Genomic DNA, 19,721 nt, shown 5'->3' on the forward strand with positions numbered 1-19,721 from the left:
GCATAATGTTGTGAATGTGTATGTTATGCATGTGTTGTGAATGGACCATTGTATGGCTTAGAGTGTGAGCATGTGTCCATTGTGGATTGTTGTTGATGTTGCATTGCTAGATGATTAGCGTGCATAGCATAGCCTTTGGGGCTGTAGCTAATTCCCATGGTGAGGAATTAGTGAGTGAATCATTGTGGATTTGTTGTTGATGTTTGCATGCTAGATGATTAGTGTGCATAGCATAGCCTTTGGGGCTGTAGCTAATTCCCATGGTGAGGAATTAGTGAGTGAGTCACTAGGTCTCAAATGAGTGGGACTAGTGAGCTTAGTAGCCGTATCTGGATTTGATCGGTGAGCTTGAACTATATGTTCAAGAATAGTCGGTACCGCATGTGTGGAGTCTCATTGCATAATATATGTATGGCGTATAATATGAATGGATGTATTCCAATATTATACTTGTGGTTGTGTTGACATTGAGTATGAGTATGATTGAGTTGATATTGCCGTTGCTGAATGTGTAATCTGATTTGGGTGATGAAATGTGTTAATTACTTAACATGACATGATAATTTATAATGCTTATTATATCGATTGAGGAACTCACCCTTACAACTATTTTTCAGGTAACGAGCAATGAGTTGAGTAGAAGCTAATGCTTGGAGTCTAGTGTAGTCTCCCTAGTGGGTCATGCTCTGATAGATGTAACATCGGGAGGGAACATTTTAATTGTGTTATTGATGATTGTTGAACCAGTTTACATGTAGTATGTTACATGTTTGAATGATCGATTTGATCTCTATCCGCTGCGTATTGTGCAATACTTTATGTTTTGAGTTAAATAATGAGCATGACTAAATATTTATGGCAAATAGTGTGAAACATTGTGTGGCACCCTTGATTGCATATTACTCTGATCGATATGTTGTTATATTTTAATTAAATATTTGGGGTATTTTAGAAGGGTGTTACAGGGGACAGAAACATGAGCAACACTGATTGTTGGGGATTGAAACATTCTGACCCTAATACTGTTAATGGGGTAAAAGTGAACATTCTCAACCCTGCAGTTGGAAACAAATTATGATTAACATCGGCTCTGAGGCTGAAAAAAGGATAGGCGTCAACTCTAGGATGGGGCATAATAGGATGGACATCGACTCTGAGGCCAGGAACAAAATGGTAGGCATCAACTATGAGGTTGGATTCATAGAGGTCAACTCTGGGGTTGGGAGACTAGAAAAGGGGCAACAACTCGAAATTTGGGAAGAAGGTAGATATTTAGCTCTGAGGCTAGGGGAAAAAAGGTACATCAAATCCAAAGTTGGAAAAAGGAAGACGTTCAGCTTTGAGGCTGGACAAGGATAGATATTCAACTCTGGGGTCGGGGAAAGATATACATTCAGCTCTGAGGCTGGGGGTAACATGGTACATCCACTCCAAAGTGGGAAAAGGTAGACGTTCAGCTATGAGGCTGGAGGCAAAAAAAAGATAACCATCAACTCTGCGGTTGGAAAAATGTAGATATTCAACTCTGAGGTCGAAAAATAATGGTAATCGTCAACTCTAAGGTTGGAAAGAGGTAGATACTAAGCCCTAAGGCTAGAAATAAAAGAGATACACCAACTTCAAAGTTGGAAAAAAGTAATTGCTCAACTCTGAGGCTGGGAGCGAAAAATGGTAAACGTCAACTTCGAGGTTAGAAGCAAACAGATACTTAACTCCGAGGTTGGGAAAAGAATGAAAAACGTCGACTCTGAGATTGGAAAACAAGCAGATACTCAACTCCGAGGTTGGGAAAAAAATGGTAAACAACAACTCTAAGGCTGGAAAATAAGAAAAGCGACAACAACTCTGAGGCTGGAAAAAGGGCAACAACTCTTAGGTTGGAAAAGGAAAGGGTAACAACTCTGAGGTTGGAAAAGGGGAAACAACTCTGATATTGGGAAAGGGGCAACAACTCTAAGGCTGGAAATAAGAAAGGTTGTCATCAACTTTGGGGTTGGTAATGAGAAACATACAACTCTAAAGTTGGATATAAGAGAAAGACAACAACTCTGAGGTTGGAAATAAGAGAAATATACAACACCTCTAAGGTTGGAAATAAGGAAGGAGCAACAACTCTGAGGTTGGAGTAGGAACTGACATCAACTTTGAGGTCGGGTGTAAGAGAAAGACAACAACTATAAGGTCGGGCATAAAATAGTCTCTCAACCTTGGGGTTTGAGGTAACAATATCATCAAGTCTTAAATTGGAAAAAGGGTGATTATCTACAACTTTGCGGTTGGAGAAAAGAGATATCAACACAGATGAGTATTGAAAAAAGGTGATAGACACTGATGAGCGAAGGGACATCAATACAGGAAAGTATTGAAAAAAAGTGATAGACACTGACGAGCGAAGGGATATAAATACCGGCAAGTATTGAAAAAAGTGATAGACACTGATGATTGCTTAACTGGTCTTTCAGATTTGAGAGATATGGGTTGGAATCACAAGAACTGGGTTTAATAAAAGGGGTTTTGCCAACGGGGATTGGACTTTTCAAGGGGTTTGCCAAACAAGGTCTGGGCTTTGGCAGGCTATGTCAATTAGGCACTTTGATGTAGGCAAGAAAACCTCAGTGTGTCCCACAGGCACAACAACGGGGATGAAGTTTTCGAAACATGGCTACTCTTCCCGAGACTCACCAAACCTACACTGGGTATTTTGAAACAAATCAAAAGGCAAAGTCATGACAGAGGCAACCCTTCTTATTCAAAAGTCAACAAGGGAGATACCTGATTTCGTGCAACAAGCAATGAAATAACATCATGAAGGGAGAGTTATCTCAAAGAAATCATCTCCACGAAGGAGGAAAAAGGCTTACACCGGGTAAGCGAAAGGAATGACTTGAAAAATCTAGTCGAGGTTGCCAACCAGGAGTCCTTCAAGGGTCAAACGAAAAAAGTCGTGTATTTTATTTTGAAATGCCAACGGGGTGGGTTATGGGAAGATGCCAATGGAAATGGGTTGTTGAATAGTGCCAAGAGAGTTTGGGGCTTGTTTCTTTCTTGTTAGAGAGCTTCAACCTATGCTGGATGATATGCATGAATGGGATAATATGAATTATGCATGACGGGTTGATGCAATGATATGAGGTTCTACAGATGCCCCCAATCTTGGGTACAATGTAATGAATACTGAGAAAAAATTGCTTGGATTGCAAGGCTTCTGATTTATGGAGTGTGGGTTGCGTATTGCATGACTTCCCGACATCTGACTTCTTAATACTACTGGAGGAAGAATCTGACATGGACCTCCGGATGCCCCGGGCTAGATCTGAAAAACTTTCACAGGCAGGGAGAGAACCTTCCTCTCTTTGGACCGTCTTGTCCTGGCCTGTTGGGTGTCTGCACGGATTGCCCCAATCACAAGTTATGAAGCAGTTTCGTCATGGATTATCTTAATCTATCATGCCATAATGTCTTGCAACTGCATTCCTCTAATGAACCGTCTTGGGGAGATTAACTTCTTGTGGTCTTGGGGTGGCCTTCCCCAATACGAGCCTTAAAGTAACTTTGCCTCCAACTGGATGATCTTTAAGGGGGTGCCCCTGACTAACTAATCTTGATAGATATTTGTCAAATCTCAACGCGACTACTTTAGATTGACTAAATCTTGTAGAGATTTCTCGATGCAACTGCCTTAGACCGAATGGATCTTGAAGTGGCTTGTCTTTTTGCTCAACAGGATCTTCAAACATTTTGCCTGGTGTGATCAAAAGAAGTGTTTTACCCCAGCTCAACGGAGGTCTCATACTTTTTACACTTTTGAATCATCAAGTTCTTCAATTCACGTTCATTGTAGAAGATCCCTTGATGTCAGATGCTTACTCACGAGTAAGGCAAGTTCATTTTAGAAATGATAATGCAAATGTCATGTTTATGCTAGTTTTGAAATCCAAGCCTGTTCACTGGAATTATGACATACAATGAATGCATCACCGATTAAGAATGTCATATCAATATCGACACAAATTATGAGCAAATTATTGAGGAGTCAGTTTTAACACGATTGCTCTGACCATAGTATGCTTTCGAAATAAACCATGCTTTAATTAGGTCTTTTGAGGGTTGTAACGTGGTCTGGTTCACGGTTGTCATACCCCAAAATTTTCCCTCCATTTTTGCTTTTCATCTAACTTGTGACTTGAGACTCATTCATATATACTCATGCATACTCATCGTTCGTTCATGACTAACATTGATTAACAAGCATCATATATTTAAGGTTTACGGTTGATAAAATCAAGGATTCTTCTGGAGGATTTTGGTATTTTCTCATCATGTGGGTTGCAACCCTAATCCTTGGTCTTGAGGGATCTTGCTGCTTGGCCTCCGTACATGAACCGGACTTCTGAATTCTAGTTATGGGCCCATTGTCAGAGGAGTTGTTGATGGGGCTTTGTGTTTGGCTTAAAACCCTAATCAGGGATAATTGGTATTCAGGTGCCTTTCTTGGTAGACTCTTGGATTGGTGGTCAATCAGAGCCCTAATTGATGGATACTAGAATCCCCAGAGCTTGGATTTTGGAGTCCAATCCACATGGATCCCTAGATTGTCGATCCATAAGGGTTGTGAGTCTTATTGTTTGGTGTATGCTTAAGACCTTGATCAGATACACCTGAAATTGTTGGTTTGATTTGAGGATTGTGAAACCCTAGCTCAGGGGAAGGAGTGTTTGGCCATTATTACCTATATCATGTCATTCACTAGAGGATTATGGTTTCAAAGTACCGATGGTTTAAGTCCTCACATGGATCTTTCCAAAACTCATGTATTGGTTTGAAGAATCATGGTACATCCAAGCTTCTCATACCTCATTCGTGATTGATCTATCGATAAAGGCTTTATGGTGCTCACAGAATCGTCGATATAAGTTGATTTCAAACCACCTTTTTGAAAATTCAAGTTTCATTAATACCATCCACATTCAAATTCATTTTCACTTCAAAATTCAAGCGTCACATTGAAAAAACCCAATTCTATACAAAAATATATAATTTTGACACGATTTGACTTTTCGTCAACCGTTAACTTTCTGGTCAACAGTTGACCAAAGTCAACCGACCAAGACTTCTCATCCCACCAAATTTCTTCCAATGTACATTCAATAATGCCATGTTCATCCAAGAACCCAAATTACATTTCTAACTTAGCATCATAAACCATACAAAATTCATTCACCAATCAATTCCATACACAATACATTGAGTCAATTCTTTTCACTACATTCTAGTAGTAAATTCCCAATTCCAACTACAACCATTCTAACTATAGAACCAAACACAAGGCATTAATATTTCCAAATGATAAAAAATGAATCAATACAATATTCAAAACCACAAGATCCAAAAAACTACATATTACACCATGTAGATATTATTTTTGAGACTTTGTACAATACCGTATACAGAATGAGTGGCTGGTGAGACGGGGTTTACAAAAATAAAGGTACTGCTAATATTGTTGTCTCGTACACTAGTTCATCTCCTTCTTATGTCGGGAAAATTGTGTGTATGTGCAAGTCTCCAAGGAAGGCATCAGCATTGCCATAAATGATGAATACCACGGCTCTGTCACCGTGTAAGCGCCCCGGTTAGAAAGAAACGCATAGATTCATTTCCTCTTCAGGAATTCCTAAAGACGATTGAGAAGAACTTCGATAGTCGGCATCCTGCCTAACGAGTTGGTGTTTCCCAGGTGAATAAGAAATATGATCTTACTCTTATCATGACGGACCATTCAATCTTCTGTCATGGTAGTCAAGGAACTAGACAGTCTATCAGTTGGATATAAAGCCCAAATGCAGATTTATTCCTCTCTCAAAGAAGGTGCTATCAAAAGGGAGATTACTCGATTTCAGAAGCTCGACGTAGAAGGAGCTATCAATGCATATTGTAACATTCCTCTCAACACTTAGTGATTACAGTGGAAATCCTGCTGATAATGTATTTTCTCTCTGAGATTGTCAAGGCTTGTACTCGAGATTACCTCTTGGATGCAATCACTAAACTGTTGGGTGTCACTACTGCACCTTTTTGCCAATCACCTTGTACTCGAGATTTAATGTCATATGCCCTGCAGAACCCTCAAAATCAATCAACCTTCGTCAAGACAAAAGAGAAGATTGAGCTTCAATTCAATAGTTTTACTAACTAATAACAATTAACAACATTTCATCAATAACATGATTTGTTTTTCTCAACGCAATGGAAGATTGGCAGAATTAGAATTTAGCGGCGATATGGAAGTTTCACTAACCTGATTTACAGAAGCACATTCCATTGAGAAGCATAGGGGAATGTCGTTTGGTTTTTTCATTAACACGGACTTCACTCCAGCAAAACTAACGTAACTAAGTCCAAGAAAGATGAAAGAAAATACAGAACATGAAATTGCAAAAGTGAAACTGCAACCTGCTAACTCACCTTTTATAGTCCCCACTCCTTCACATCCCTTAGCTCCATCTCCTATGCCAGGAGATTTTTGAAAAGCTCATTTCTGGTATTTTATCAATTTCGGATGTTGGACACTAACAAGTTGGGGATGCGGCTGCAGCAGCACCTACTCAATCACTTGCCATCGGAACTCCGAGAATATCAACCTCTCCTTTACTGGCAGAGTTCACCAGTCCAGATGGTGCTCATGATAATGCATTAGCGCCCCCTTCAGGAAAATCAACGGTTGATCTAATTAGAGTGACGAGTGAGTTCATTAACCCTTGTAGCTTTAGGGGCAGTTGTCAGTGATATAGGCTCATTTATCAGCATGAACGACAGGATAGCAGGGTCACCCCCAGGCAATGGATCCAGAGATGCTGCTGGTGAAGATTTGGTTGCAAGCTAGGAATTTTATCACTCAAGATGGTACAAATGGAACCGGGAGGATAAGATGCTCGGCAAAAGCTACAAATCTGTCAAGCCTATGCCAAAATTGTACCCAAGCAGCCAACACGATATCTGCAGCGGAAAGACACGGGGATTAAAAACATTAACCACACTGCACTAGCTCACTTTAGCAAATCCATTAAAACCTTTAACAGATTCAACTAACAGAAAGGACTGATAACAAGATTCAAGTAAAAGAATTGAGAGTTACCTCTAACCAATTCATAAATTCACTCTAACAGAATCCAACAATGACTACAATGGAAATCATAACCGAAACTAACTTTGTGTTTTAACCTCTAACTGCTTTTCATTTGAACCAAGTAACAGGGTTAACATTCCGTTAATCGATTCCATCTATAAATGCATCATTCACCAAACTCGGAAGGGTTCGACGATTTCAGTTCAACTCACCAGAATATTTCTCTCTCTCACCGGAAAAGACTCGATTTTCAACACGTTTCTAGAAGAAGGAAGGGCTTCGAGAAGAAGAAGACAATGAAGAAGAGATGGAGGGCGAGGAGGGAGATTACGTACCGTTTTCACCGTCGTCGTCGTCGTCACTCAGATCATATTCTCCGGCGAGGTAAGTAAACGATTCCACCATTTGCTTCGATGTAACCTATAATAGCATAGAGTTGTTCACGGTGAATCAAAGTCCTATGATTAGAGGCTCCGATTCTTGATGATTGTTGTTGAATCTTAGGAAGTCCGTCTAGGGTTCTGGTAGGTTCGCATCCGATCGAACTATTTGGTTGATAATTATGGCGTTTGTATTGGAGATTCGGAACCTATGGAGGAAAATAAAGGGATTGATGGTTTCGTTTTCAATTTGGGAGCTCCGTCGCCGGTGACGGAGAACTCTGGTACGGTGAAGGGAAAAGACAATCTGAGAAGAGTGGGACGTTGAGTCGCGGAGGAGTGTCGTCATCACGATTGTTCTCTATTTAATCATGGTGTGCTTTAGGCATGGGAACTAGGGTATCTTGGGAAGAGATGGGATTGAAAGCCATTAATACCCTGCAGGTTTTATGATAATCCATATGCATAGTCACTCTTGGTTGAATCGACACATGTCCATCAAAGCCGCCATCACCATTTCCCATTCAGCGCAGGAAGATCCCAGGGGGGACGAATTCCGGTGGGCCAACATACAATTTGGCCCAACGATTTGCATTTCACACCCCTGCGTCAGACTTACACCCCCAATTCACTTTGGGCCAAATTCACCATCCCTGGCCCATTTCTGTTTTTTCTTTTCTTTAGTTTTTGTTATTATTTTGTTAATAAAATTTGATTAGTTGATTGTTAGAATTGTTAGGTTATAATTAGGAGGTTTGGATAATTAGAGGATGATTAGTAGTGTAACACCCTTCTACCCAAACGACATATTTAAATAGATTATCAGAGTACAACATGTAGAAGAGTTTACATTTCTTACAACATAACACTTATCGCATCACAACATAAAACATATTATTTATTTTATTAAAACTTCGCAGCGGACAACAACACAAATATTATCATTCATCATATAACAATTCATAATAATGTTTCAACATTATCTCAACAAAGCATCTCAACATATTAGTCATCATAAACAACGTAAATAATAACCAATTATCTATCGAATCCCATAACCCCGGTGTCACATGACCAGAGCATTTGACTCGACTCTGTAGAATAACTCTACACTTATTCTTCAAACCTCAACAATATCTACTCCGCTTTATCTGCACATTGCTCATCATAGATGAACATAAACACATGCAGAAGGGGTGAGAATTACATTATTAAATAATAATATAACGACAGAAATATAACCATAAATATATTTCACATATGCCAACACAGCTCATCATAATCATCATAATCATCATACTCATGAACATCAACAAAACAACATATCAAATGCAATGCACACACCCATGCATGACTCAACACGACTCGGTATACCCATTTTGTGACCAACTACAGGATCACCACTCCCAGATTCATCACCATAGAATCCGAGTTCCCCGCAAGGAACCAAGCCTCTCAACAAGCCCGGAGTCAACAACATCATTGGAACTCAGTCCGTTCATCACTAGGCATCGGCCTTTCATGAATGCATGCACATCAACCACGCATCATAATCAACATAGCAACAACAGCATCATCTAGTCATGTTATCATCATCATTAATAACATGACACACAACTCAACAAAACAACAACAATATTACAACGATATCACATCGTTACATAACACATTTATAACTAAACACGTAAATTCAACATCTCATCATCATAAACACCTCATACACAATCATATAATCACTATTAATTGTTTATAATACAATTACAGCGACTTACTAAGAGTCTCGCAACTCTACGTACCCAAAACTCGCCAACATCAACTTCTGCACAGCACAGTTCGCGCCGCGCAGCAGGGTTCGCGCCGCGAACGGTGCGTTCCAGAACTCCTCTGGATTCTGCCCAGTTCGCGCCGCGAACTGGGCTTCGCGCCGCGAATCGCGCGCGAACAGAAGCCCTCTGCTACAGAACCTAGCGCAGCTTTGCTTCTCTACTTGCCATAACTCATACTCCACAGCTAACAACCCAATATCAATATTTAACAGTCATACATACACAACATACTTCGATTATAAAGCATATAACTCAACGAAACTCACGAATCGGAGGATTTTCCATCAAAACCCCAACTTTCCCAATCTCCCTAAAATCCCCAAAATCCATCGATAATCCAACAGATATCATGAAATTGCTCGCATATTATCGTTTAATAAGGTTCAGACCCCTTACCTCTTTGGATTGAAGGAAGCTCTGAGCAATCTTTGGCCTTTTCCTCTTCCTTCTCTTTCTCTTCAGCGTTTCTCCCCTCTTCTGACTCTGAGGCAACAATACGTGAGAACACCCTAAGTTCTCACTTTGGCCTCTTTTTATCCAAATTCCACTTTTACCCTTCCACTCTTCATACTCCATTTATTTTATTTATTTAATTATTATTAAAATAAATAACATCTATAATAATAATAATAATAATCCAATAATTCAACTTTATTTAATTAAATTAATACAATAATATTAACTCAATTAAATAATTCTCTTATTTTAATCGGGGTGTTACAACTCTCCCCCACTAAAAGAGTTTTCGTCCTCGAAAACATACCTCAAGCAAATAGAGCAGGATACGACTCCTTCATCTGATCTTCACGCTCCCAAGTCAAGCTCTCACCAGCTGGACCTACCCAAACAACTTTCACTAGAGCAATCTTCTTACCTCTCAGGGTCTTCTCTTCTCGGTCATCTATCCGAATTGGCAACACCTCAACGGTCAAATTATCCCTCACCTGGATATCATCCAACTGAACAACATGCGAAGGATCCGCAATATATTTTCTCAACTGAGATACATGAAACACATCATGTAGATTAGAAAGCGACGGCGGTAAAGCTATCTGATACGCCACTTCCCCAACCCTCTTCAAAATCTGATACGGACCCACAAACCTCGGAGTAAGCTTTTTAGACTTTAAAGCTCTACCCACACCTGTCGTCGGAGTAACTCTTAAGAACACGTGATCTCCCTCTTGGAACTCAAGTGCCTTTCTCCTCTTATCATGATAACTCTTCTGACGACTCTGAGAGATCTTCATTTTCTCCTGAATCATCTTAACCCTTTCAGTCGTCTGCTGCACAATCTCAGGTCCGAGTACAACACTCTCACCTGATTCATACCAACACAATGGAGTTCTACACCTCCTACCATACAATGCTTCATATGGAGCCATACCGATACTAGCATGAAAACTATTGTTATAAGTAAACTCCACCAACGGCAAATAACTATCCCAAGAACCACTCTGCTCCAACACACAAGCTCTCAACAAATCCTCCAAGGATTGGATAGTTCTTTCAGTCTGACCATCAGTCTGAGGATGATAAGCTGAACTCAACCTCAACTTAGTCCCCAACGCTTTCTGCAAACTTTCCCAAAATCTAGAAGTAAATCTGGGATCTCTATCAGACACAATACTTGATGGAATACCATGCAGCCTCACTATCTCCTCAATATACAACTCTGCCAACTTCTCTAGAGAGTGATTAATCTTCATCGGCAAGAAATGCGCCGACTTAGTCAATCGATCCACAATCACCCAAATAGAATCATTACCTTTCACTGTCCTCGGCAATCCCGTCACAAAATCCATGGAAATGCTATCCCACTTCCATTCAGGAATCTTCAAAGGTTGCATCACACCTGCCGGTTTCTGATGTTCAATCTTTGACTTCTGACAAGTCAAACAGGCATACACAAACTTAGCAACATCTCTTTTCATACCAGCCCACCAAAACAATTTCTTCAAGTCTTGATACATTTTAGTTGCACCTGGATGGATGCTCAATCCACTCCTATGGCCCTCTTCAAGAATACTCTTTTTCAATTCAGACACCTCAGGAACACAAACTCTACCTTTAAATCGCAGGATGCCATTCCCATCAATCTCAAAATTACCACCATTACCCTGGTTAACCATAGTAATATGATCAACTAGAGCGACATCAACTTGCTGGCCATTCCGAATATCTTCCATAATTCCACTAGTCAACTTCAGCATACCCAACTTTACACTGTCAGCGGAAACTTCACAACCCAAACTCATATCACGGAACTGTTCAATTAACTCAAGCTCCCGAACCATCATCATAGACATATGTAGAGACTTCCTACTTAGCGCATCTGCAACTACATTAGCCTTACCGGGGTGATAACTCAATTCAAAGTCAAAATCTTTCAGTAATTCTAACCACCTTCTCTGCCTCATATTTAACTCTTTCTGATCAAACAGATACTTCAGACTCTTGTGATCACTGAACACTTCGAATCTGGAACCATACAGATAATGCCTCCACATTTTCAACACAAATACAACAGCTGCAAGTTCTAGATCATGCGTAGGATAATTCCTCTCATGAACTTTCAACTGTCTAGAAGCATAAGCTACGACTTTACCGTTCTGCATCAAAACACCACCAAGACCCATCAAAGAAGCATCACAATAAACAACGAAGGACTCACCAGGATTAGGCAAGATCAACACTGGAGCACTGGTCAACCGCTTCTTCAACTCAACAAAACTCGCTTCACAAGCTGCATCCCACACATACACTTGACCCTTCTTAGTCAACTGCGTCAACGGCAATGCCAACTTAGAGAAGCCCTCAATAAATCTGCGATAATAACCAGCTAACCCCAGAAAACTGCGTATCTCAGTAGCAGACTTCGGAGTCTCCCACTGTAATACAGCATCAACTTTAGCAGGATCAACAGAAATCCCACCACTCGAAATCACATGGCCAAGGAAACTCACTTCTTTCAACCAGAACTCACATTTAGATAACTTTGCATATAATTTCTTTTCTCTTAACACCTGCAAAACAATTCTCAGATGTCCTGCATGCTCTTCTTCCGTCTTAGAATATATCAATATATCATCTATGAACACCACAACAAAATTATCAAGGTACGGATGAAATATACGATTCATATATTCCATAAACACACCTGGAGCATTAGACACACCGAACGACATCACAGTGTATTCATAATGACCATACCTCGTACGGAAAGCAGTCTTCGCAATATCATCTGACTTTACTCGGATCTGATGATAACCCGACCGCAAATCAATCTTACTGAAGACATGAGCTCCAACCAACTGGTCCATCAAATCATCAATCCTCGGCAATGGATACCGATTCTTGATAGTCACCTTATTCAACTGCCGATAATCGACACACAACCTCATCGTACCTTCTTTCTTCTTCACTAACAATACTGGTGCACCCCAAGGAGAAACACTTGGACGCACAAACTTCTTCTCAAGCAATTCCTCAAGTTGCTTCTTCAATTCAACTAATTCAGTTGCCGACATTCTATAAGGAGACATCGACACTGGACTCGTACCTGGTACTAAGTCAATGGCAAATTCGACTTCACGTTCTGGAGGTAATTCACTTACATCCTCCGGAAACACATCCTGAAATTCACAGACAACAGGCAAATCTACACTCACCACTTTCCTATCCGCTTGCAGAGACGCAAATAAAGCGAATATCTGAGCTTCATCTTTCACAAATTCCCCCACCTGCCTAGCAGATAGAAATCTTGCCTCATCATTCTCACCAACTTCAGAAAACCGCACCGTCTTCCTATAGCAGTTGATAAACACGCCATAGAATTCTAGCCAATTCATTCCCAGAATAATATCAATTTGGTGCAAGGGCAAGCACACCAAATCAACCACGAACTCTCTCTCAAAGATCGTCAAATGACAACCTCGACAGACAACAGAAGTTCTCACCGAACCATTAGCAGGAGTATCTATCACCATGCTTCCGCCTAGGGACGACATAATCACACCAATCCTGGTCGCACACTCATACGAAATAAACGAATGGGTAGCACCAGTGTCAACAATAGCAAGCAATTCAACATTATTAATCAAGCAAGTACCTTTAATCAGATTGTCTTCTTTAGGAGCTTCAGTCCCACTCAGAGCAAACACCCTACCAGTAGTATGAGCTGCAGTAGCCGCCTTCTTCGGTTTCGAGCACTGCGAACTGATATGACCTTTCTCGCCACAATTAAAACATGTCGGACCAGCATCCTTACATTCAGTAACTCTATGACCAGCCTGACCGCATCGGAAACATCTCAGCACTTTCTTGGTACAGCTATCAGCACGGTGGCCTGGCTCGCCACACTTGAAACATTTACCAGCTATGGGAGATCCTCCCCCACTTGGCTTCTTCGCATCTACCACTTTCTGCTTACCTTTACCATTCGGAGATGCATAAGGACTACCACGATCCTTATTCTTCTTCTCACTAAGACTCTTGTAGTGAGCAGTCCTAGCCTTGCTATCTTCGTCAAATATCCTGCACTTATTAACCAGTGTAGGAAATCTACGAATCTCCTGATACCCAATGCCTTGTTTGATCTCGGGACGCAACCCGTTCTCAAACTTGACACACTTGGATTCCTCAGCATCAGCATCATTATAATGAGGACAATACTGCACCAGCTCCTCAAACTTCGAAGCGTAATCAGCAACAAACATGTTACCCTGCTTCAGTTCTAGAAATTCCATCTCCTTCTTACATCGCACATCAGCAGGAAAATATTTCTCCAGAAAGACCGTCTTGAACCTTTCCCAAGTCATCTCAGCACCTGGTACTTCAATTCTCTGGCGAGTGTTATCCCACCAGTTTTCAGCCTCTTTAGATAACATATGCGTACCAAACTGCACCTTCTGTGCTTCAGTACACGTCATCACCCAGAAAATCTTCTCAATTTCCCTCAGCCAAATCTGAGCACCATCTGGATCATAGCGCCCTTTGAATGTAGGAGGGTTATTCTTCAGAAACCTTCCCAAATTCTTAAACTCGTCGACCGGCGGATTCTGCTGCGCCTGCATAGCCTGCGCCATAGCAGCCAAAGCCTCAGCAATCGCACGGTCATTTTCTCCAGCCATACTCTGCACAACACCACTACAACCGTTAAATATCGACAGTGTCATTTACACTAATCGACCAACAGGGAAAACATCACCTTATGACTCGACTGGACTGACCATGCTCTGATACCACTAATGTAACACCCTTCTACCCAAACGACATATTTAAATAGATTATCAGAGTACAACATGTAGAAGAGTTTACATTTCTTACAACATAACACTTATCGCATCACAACATAAAACATATTATTTATTTTATTAAAACTTCGCAGCGGACAACAACACAAATATTATCATTCATCATATAACAATTCATAATAATGTTTCAACATTATCTCAACAAAGCATCTCAACATATTAGTCATCATAAACAACGTAAATAATAACCAATTATCTATCGAATCCCATAACCCCGGTGTCACATGACCAGAGCATTTGACTCGACTCTGTAGAATAACTCTACACTTATTCTTCAAACCTCAACAATATCTACTCCGCTTTATCTGCACATTGCTCATCATAGATGAACATAAACACATGCAGAAGGGGTGAGAATTACATTATTAAATAATAATATAACGACAGAAATATAACCATAAATATATTTCACATATGCCAACACAGCTCATCATAATCATCATAATCATCATACTCATGAACATCAACAAAACAACATATCAAATGCAATGCACACACCCATGCATGACTCAACACGACTCGGTATACCCATTTTGTGACCAACTACAGGATCACCACTCCCAGATTCATCACCATAGAATCCGAGTTCCCCGCAAGGAACCAAGCCTCTCAACAAGCCCGGAGTCAACAACATCATTGGAACTCAGTCCGTTCATCACTAGGCATCGGCCTTTCATGAATGCATGCACATCAACCACGCATCATAATCAACATAGCAACAACAGCATCATCTAGTCATGTTATCATCATCATTAATAACATGACACACAACTCAACAAAACAACAACAATATTACAACGATATCACATCGTTACATAACACATTTATAACTAAACACGTAAATTCAACATCTCATCATCATAAACACCTCATACACAATCATATAATCACTATTAATTGTTTATAATACAATTACAGCGACTTACTAAGAGTCTCGCAACTCTACGTACCCAAAACTCGCCAACATCAACTTCTGCACAGCACAGTTCGCGCCGCGCAGCAGGGTTCGCGCCGCGAACGGTGCGTTCCAGAACTCCTCTGGATTCTGCCCAGTTCGCGCCGCGAACTGGGCTTCGCGCCGCGAATCGCGTGCGAACAGAAGCCCTCTGCTACAGAACCTAGCGCAGCTTTGCTTCTCTACTTGCCATAACTCATACTCCACAGCTAACAACCCAATATCAATATTTAACAGTCATACATACACAACATACTTCGATTATAAAGCATATAACTCAACGAAACTCACGAATCGGAGGATTTTCCATCAAAACCCCAACTTTCCCAATCTCCCTAAAATCCCCAAAATCCATCGATAATCCAACAGATATCATGAAATTGCTCGCATATTATCGTTTAATAAGGTTCAGACCCCTTACCTCTTTGGATTGAAGGAAGCTCTGAGCAATCTTTGGCCTTTTCCTCTTCCTTCTCTTTCTCTTCAGCGTTTCTCCCCTCTTCTGACTCTGAGGCAACAATACGTGAGAACACCCTAAGTTCTCACTTTGGCCTCTTTTTATCCAAATTCCACTTTTACCCTTCCACTCTTCATACTCCATTTATTTTATTTATTTAATTATTATTAAAATAAATAGCATCTATAATAATAATAATAATAATCCAATAATTCAACTTTATTTAATTAAATTAATACAATAATATTAACTCAATTAAATAATTCTCTTATTTTAATCGGGGTGTTACAAGTAGCATTTTGGTTAGAATTTAATAAAGATTAAAAACATATTAGGAATATCAATTGTGATTGGTATAATCAAATTAGGTTAATTATACTTAATTAGGATTAAGTCTTTGTTAGAGTAATTAGAACTCGATTAGAGATTAGAAATTGATCTGATCAGATCAAATATTTAGGTTAGTTAAACTTAGAATTTTAGAATAAAGTGTTAATTAGATTTAAATAGAAATTTAGAAATTAGAATATATTAGAATTTTATTGAATTTAGAACTAGAATAGAATAGTTTAGAATTTAATTGATTTTTCATTGGAAATTTCATAATTTGAGTTTTAATTCAATAACCATAATTGTCAAATGACTCTTTTGCCTCTAGGTTAGAAATGGTCTAATTTTTGCATGTTCTCTTAGTTTTAGGACTTAGAAAATAATTCCAATAAACATTAACCCTTTAGGTAGTTGTACATTCACATTCAACTATTTTTTCCCACTGATTAAGTTTATCAAAGTACGCTTTGATCGACTAAATCCTTTAACTGTGCTCAATTCCCCAAGCTTAGTCAAGTGATCAAAAGATCCTTGATCACTTGATAAAGCGAGTCCTTGTGATCAAGATATGTTGGATACTGGATCTCCAAGTTCAATCAAGATTCAAAGATCAAGATCAAGAGTTCAAGTTATTCAAATCAGCACATGACATGACTATTATTCAAGCACTACAAAGGTCAAAACTCAACACTTGTTGATCATGAGCCAAGTTGTGTGACATGAGTCTTAAGCAATGGAGAAGGAATGGGACTGGAGAATTCCTACCCCATTCTGAGTATCATTGGGTGCGGGACGAATGACCCGTTTACTCATCGTATTCACCTCTATTCATGGGCTTTAGCACAACTTGATTCAAGTTGATTATCAAGCCTCTTCATTCTTCAAAGACAGCCCTTCATCATGCGAAGCTACAAGGAAATTCAAATTCAACACTCATCGATTATGATGAAAATTGCACATAATGAGCCTTAAGTAATAGAGAAGTAATGGGACTGGAGGATTCCTACCCCCATTCTGAATATCTTTGGGTGCGGGACGAATGACCCAGTTTCTCACTGTATTCGCCTCTATTCATAGACTTTAGTGCAATTTGAATCGAATAATTGATAAGTCTCCCGCCGTTCAGGGTTTCACTTCTATCCTTTTGTTCTCCCAGTAAAACTAAAGCCTTTTTGTAAATAAATTCAAAAACAATTAACCCTACGATTAGGATTGTACGACACGAGCCTTAAGCAATGGAGAAGGAATGGGACTGGAGAATTCCTACCCCCATTCTGGATATCTTTGGATGTCGGACGAATGACCCAGTTGCTCACTGTATTCATCTTCATTCATAGACTTTAGTACGATTCAGATCATGACTCCTATTTCATAATAAAGCAAACTCACCTCATCAAACTCAGTTTTTCCTTTGGGCTTCATTTTCAGTTTAAAACCTTTTCAAAAAGGACGTGTTACTTTCGTTCTACCATGAACGACGCTTAAGCCTCCATGTGCGAGCAAGCAATGTTTAACTGCTAGAGTGTGATCTGAGTTCATCCATTCTACCGCAAACAGACAGACGCTTAAAGCTCCCATTCCCGAGCATACAAGCCAGTCGAAAGTAGAACGCAGATGTTAATACTGTCCACTAAAAACAACTAACACATCCGTTTTAGTTCCACGAATGAGGATATGTAGGCACGAGGGCCCTAATCATTGGCGAGTGTCGCATTACGCGAAAAACCGGCGAGAAAAAACAAACAAATAGAGCCGCCACTGTGTGTTATTTATCCCAAAGAGGGAAAGGAAACGCTCGAAGTAAACCTGGAAAGGAAATGGTCTTGCGACCAGAGATGCAAGGATCGGGAGTCGGTTACGCAAGGGGAAGGTATTAGCACCCCCTCACGTCCGTCGTACTCAACGGGATCCACGCTCAGAAAGATAGAAGAAAAGTTGCTAGATAACTGCTCAAAGAATGCACGCACACATGGAATAAAACACAGGTGGAAGGAGACGGAAGCGGACTCGGCAGGATGTCGCATCCTGGTCCTACGTAGTTTGTCAGAAACAAACATCAGAGTCAACGTAGTTCGGGGAAATGGGAAACGGGCTCGCTAGGATGTCGCATCTTATGCCTACGTATCTCATATGGAATGAGAATCAGAGCTATCGTAGTTCGGCTAACGCACGTCGAAACAAAACACACGCACAGACGCTGAGACGTCAAAACAGACACCCAAATGGAAACAGACTGCCAATTGATGATCTTATGTCCGACTCCAAGCACACAAACACAAACAGGAAACCGAATGCCAATCGTTGGACTTACATCAGACTCCAAGCACACAACAAACAAACGGGAAACCAAATGCCAATCGCTGGACTTACATCAGACTCCAAGAAAACACACACAGGAAACCGACTTCCAATCGCTGGACTTACGTCAGACTCCAAACAACAAACACAAACAAGGAAACTGACTGCCAATCGCTGGACTTACGTCAGACTCCACACCCACACACAAGAGACTAACAAACAGACGAGCTAAAAGAGAGTCTGGAACTCGAGCCTAATAACTGTCAAGCAAACACACACAAAAAAGAAAAAAAGGTGCCCGGAGAGATCTCGCATGATCTCCTGCCTACGTACCTCATCTGGTATGAGGATCAGGGTAACGTAGTTCCCCTTAACAGGGAAAGAACTTCTAACCTAACCAGAGACAAAGGGAGATAACAAGCTACTAGGGAGACTACGACTCGAGCCTAGAAGTTGTCATGCATACGATCCCTATATAGAGGTCTCTATCCTAACTTGCACAGGAAGCAAGCTAGCCTAAACAGCACATCATCAAACACAAGCACAAGTAGCACACACTATATGCAAACAATTGGCTCACACAAGGCTAGGATTTAGTCAAGGGGTCATGTCAACCTCGACAAACAAGCCAACTGGAATGGAGTGTGGTTAGCTCTTAACCCTAACATTGAGAGTTAGGGTGAAGCAGATGCAATGGGAAGTGAGGGTAAGACCTCACAACTCTTATCCCTGGCCTGGGAGAGCTTGAATCAAATAGAAAGTGTGGGAGTTCAGAATGTAGGAACTCTTCTCCACATGACGGACACAACAAGATCTTGGGTTCTTATTCAAATTGCATCAACACATGGTGTGAGCAAGATGAATGACACAATAGAATAGCAGGGGATGGATTACACATCCCTTTTATCTGCCAATTGCCTCTTAAGAGGTTTTTACCTGCTTAGCACAAAATTAAACAACCACAAACATTGCCTCTTAAGGAGGGCTTCAGACAGGTGCCTGCCAAAGTAACATGACAGGTCTTCCAGACTACA

The 19,721-nt window shown here is 40.4% G+C and overlaps 1 long non-coding RNA gene across 1 annotated transcript; it reads right to left on the bottom strand.

Annotated features, from left to right (window-relative positions):
• Window positions 1-5,162: 5,162 nt before the first annotated feature.
• Window positions 5,163-8,052, bottom strand: LOC127128072 (uncharacterized). Its single transcript, XR_007805656.1, has 3 exons — window positions 7,462-8,052; window positions 6,299-6,996; window positions 5,163-6,115 (listed from the first exon to the last, which is right to left on the bottom strand). It is a non-coding gene; the product is annotated as an uncharacterized LOC127128072 (long non-coding RNA).
• Between the last annotated feature and the right edge of the window lie 11,669 nt (window positions 8,053-19,721).

This window comes from Lathyrus oleraceus, chromosome 3, assembly GCF_024323335.1.
Source record: "Lathyrus oleraceus cultivar Zhongwan6 chromosome 3, CAAS_Psat_ZW6_1.0, whole genome shotgun sequence".
In the NCBI taxonomy this organism is placed as follows: Eukaryota; Viridiplantae; Streptophyta; class Magnoliopsida; order Fabales; family Fabaceae; genus Lathyrus; species Lathyrus oleraceus.